This window comes from Apium graveolens, chromosome 9 (genome assembly GCF_009905375.1).
Source record: "Apium graveolens cultivar Ventura chromosome 9, ASM990537v1, whole genome shotgun sequence".
Classification (NCBI taxonomy): domain Eukaryota; kingdom Viridiplantae; phylum Streptophyta; class Magnoliopsida; order Apiales; family Apiaceae; genus Apium; species Apium graveolens.
In genome coordinates, this window is record NC_133655.1 from 289,482,978 (window position 1) to 289,487,035 (window position 4,058).

The 4,058-nt window shown below is 37.1% G+C and overlaps 1 long non-coding RNA gene across 1 annotated transcript; it reads left to right on the forward strand.

Annotated features, from left to right (window-relative positions):
* Window positions 1-344: 344 nt before the first annotated feature.
* LOC141683594 (uncharacterized) lies at window positions 345-1,472 on the forward strand. Its single transcript, XR_012560364.1, has 4 exons — window positions 345-394; window positions 962-1,027; window positions 1,137-1,233; window positions 1,321-1,472. It is a non-coding gene; the product is annotated as an uncharacterized LOC141683594 (long non-coding RNA).
* Window positions 1,473-4,058: the final 2,586 nt, after the last annotated feature.

Genomic DNA, 4,058 nt, shown 5'->3' on the forward strand with positions numbered 1-4,058 from the left:
ACAAATAATATGAGATGTTTTAATTGATGTTAATTACGTAAATATTGGGGATTCATTTTAGTCCTAACTTAATACACATATTTAATTTTTTGAAAATTTTTATATCCAATTTTTATACTGGAAGCATTTTCTTGTTTAAATTTCGGAAGGTGGCCGCGTACGAGCAAACTTGCACGGAGAAACAAGAGGGCGTCTCGTCATCCAAAAAGAAAAAGGCATTCCGCGAAGCCCGTAATCTCTCCGAGAGGGTATATATACACTTACGTTTTTGAGTCCTGGAGAAGATGCACTACACATTATTTACTTTAGTGTGTGTAATTTTGCACAGACGCGTAGAGGTAAGATTGGAGAGAAGTTGAAAAAGTTGCAAGAGCTCATACCACCCACCAACAGGGTAAGCACATATAGTTCACGGGACACAAGTCTTGCTATTCTGGTAACTTAATTAAAATGTACTCCCTGCCTCCCATTTCTTTGACTTTTTAAACGTATTTTTAGGTGTATTAAAATTATAATTCCGTATATTTTTTTTAATTTTTTTTTTAAATTAAAATTTAATGTGTATAGTTTTATTCAGAAAAAAAATTAAAAATAATTTATGAAACTACTCCCCTCCGTCCAGTTGAATATTATACGTTCACTATTTGCACGTATTTCGAGACTTCTATAAAGTATAGTTTTATAATGTTTTTTTAATTTTTTTTTGAATAAAAGTTTAAACATAAAACTTTTATTCAGGAAAAAAAAAATTTAAAAACATTATGGAGTTATGTTTTAAATGAGTATTGAAAAATGTGCCAAAAAAGTAATGTATAGAATTTAATGGAACGGAGGGAGTACTTTTTTATTCAACTTAAAATACGCTTAAAAATTGAAAGTGAGCTTTATTTTGGGACGGAGGGAGTATATCTATATATTTTTATCAAATTGTAATTTCTTATTTATCTTCTTAAAAATTCAGGTTAGTCAAGCTTCGATACTCGATGGAGCAATTACTTATTTAAAATCAATTAAAGTGCTACTAGAGGTATATGCATAGCGCGCGCACATATTGAAATTCTAGCGACATAATGGTGTCAGTTTCTTAATTTATCTTTTTTATATATTAATTAATGATAATATATGAGTGATTACAGATGTTAGCGAAGATGTCTCCGGAAAATGCCAGGGTTATTGAACAATTTTACTCTTGCAAATTTGTATGAACTATATCTCAAGCTTCTCCAAACTAAGGTATCTTATTTCCGTGCAATACTTGTAAAATGTATTTATTTATATATAACATGAAGAAACATCTGTTTTACTTTTACATATTTGCAGGCTAATCATTGTTGACAAACTGTGCACGCAGTTGGCTCTAGCATACAGGCACTGTGGCATATGTGGAAGAATTATCAAACAAAAAATATGATGAGAGAGTTGCTCTAGTATAATTTAGATGTACCTGTGTGTTAACAGATATTATATATATAAGTAGGTAATTTGCTAAGTAGGATGATGTTTAATTGTAAAATTACAGTGTAGTAGATCTAGTTTTTTTTGCATAAATAATAGATATAGTTTGATCTCTTGTAATTTTGTTTGTAAAACAAGAACAAGCTGGCTGGTGCTAGAATTTAATTAGTCTCTTCTTGGTTGTTGTCAGTTATCCTCGTGATTACTTTTAACGCAAAATTTGGTTAAATTTTTTTGAGATACTTTGCCATAATTAAGATTTACGATGATGATTTTTCGCTATTGAAGACGTCAAAGTATGATGTCGATGATGAATTGGGGCGGGTTTTTGGTGATGGCGTGCGGAGCTCTCGTTTTCAACCCCCAACAATAAGGGTATATACCTCTTTTTATAGAGAATCAAACCCTACGCAGCTCTTGGAAAACAAGAAACCGATATGGATTTGGTTTCTCATTTCGAGACCCAACAGGGGTTGTTGAACCAACTTCCTATTATCACACGAACATCTATTTGCTTTAGGAGTACCCAACGATATGGCCGAGTGAAAAAAGGCCAATGGCTTGATTACGAATTCGAAACTTTACGGATAAGAAAACTCCACGGCCGGTGGATATCCTCTCTTTTACCGATATCTACGTCGATCATAATCGCAGGTATAGTCAGGACTTACCGCAAATGGTAAAGCGCATCCTCACCCCAGATGAGGATAACCCACCAGACTACATGAAGAGTGATTCCAAACGTAAAAGTGCAAAGTACGAGATAACCCCAAAAGTCTCCAAACGATGAGAACCCGTTGAATGCGGAGACAAAACTCCCAAAGCGCACACTAATTTTTAACAATTACTCCCTTACGAGGATAACTCGCAAGAACTAGAACAACGCTTTGAACATTCTGAGGGCACGCCTTGGGGGTTCGAGACCTTCTAGAGGCTCCTTCGGACGCCTAGGGCCCGCCTTAAGGGATTGAAGCCCCCCAGAGGCTCATCCCTATCGTTTGTTTGATTAATTATTCTTTGATTGAGTTGTAAAACAACCTTCCTCGCAATCTTCTTTTCCTACTCATTCTGCATTGCAAAACGACCATCCCATGCAACCAAAGGACCCCGGGGCACGCCCTAGGGCTCCAGAGATATATTTTTCGGAACTCGGGTCATTTCTTGTTCTTCGATGATCGTATTCAGTCCCTTCAAGTTGTAAAACATCTTCTTCCACAGAGATTTCATCAATGTTCATCTTGCGTCGTAAATGACCATCGCTGTTAACGATCGTTGTAAACCTCCACCGTGCCGACTGTCGTAAGCCTACATTATTGTGATATACGTAAACCTTCATCGCAAACACTCATCACAACTTCTCATCGTAACTTTTCATCGCAAAAGGTCGTTAAAAATGGTCGCCCCTTGTGGCTAGCACCGCCTAGAGCACCCCTTGTGACTTTTTTCAGTAAGCTTCAGGCTGCGCCCAGGGGTATGAAGCTCCTCTAGAAAGATTCATTCTTCTTCACGTGTTCGAAAACTGTCTTCGACTTTTATGCGAATTTTCCTTTGTACTTCATGTTTTGAAAAACACTTAAAGACGAGTCAGATATAATTCGCTTTGCGTTTTAGCGCAATGCGCTCTAGTGCATGACCTACCCCTTACGATATGAGGACTTTTATTCTGCTAGTCTGCTATTCAGGTTAAGCCCTACTGTAGTCAAATATAAGTAAGCGGGCAAGGGGCTAAAATTGCGTCTTACTTAAATTATCTCCACTTATTGTTTATAACTCCTGTGTTTGATAAACTAAAAAACATACATAAACTGGAATCAAATTCATATTCCATCTTCTCGCCCTCGAGCTCTTGCGCTGATCTTTCTGTCATCCTTCCAATTTGAAAGTCTTCCGGCCAAAGATCTTTCAAAATTACTTCTTCAATCATCAAGGTTTTGCCTTCGCTTTTCATGTCTTCATCAACAATGTCTTCAGCTTCCATGTCTTCAACTTAAATGTCTATAGTTTCCAAACGAAATATTTTTCATGTTTCTTATTTGACTTATCTAAAGAGCGCCTCCCTTACTGCTGAAGTGAATGGCAAATGAGTTGTGCTGACACCATGATCTACCATCTTCCAGGTGCATCAATAGCTTCTTTGAGTCATCCACGTTGACATTTCCTACTCCCATCGTATCCTAAATATTATGTTGCAGCAATATAACATGTTTCGTCGTTATATAAGTTTGATATTGCATAATTATTTGAGGTTGAGGTGTTATCGCATCTCGCAGTTACGGTGGCGCAACAACTTGCGGTTAAGACCCGGTAAAATCCTGAACGTTGGTCTTTTGACGCCTCACCCATCCTTGATGATCCTCCAGTAGTCTTCCTTTATTATAAGCCATAAGAACAAGCTCATCTTTCTTGATCGTCGCTGATACGAATCATCCCAAATATTGCCTTGCTTTCTCAAACATCACTTCTACGACCAGTGTCTTCATGTTCTTTTTCATTTTTTGTGTATTCAAGGCTTCTTCAATTTGTTCAGAAAGGGTGTGTTTGTCTCTGAGAAGCCCTTTCTTCCGCATAGGAGGCGCACTAGCATGTGCTTGAGGCCTCACCTC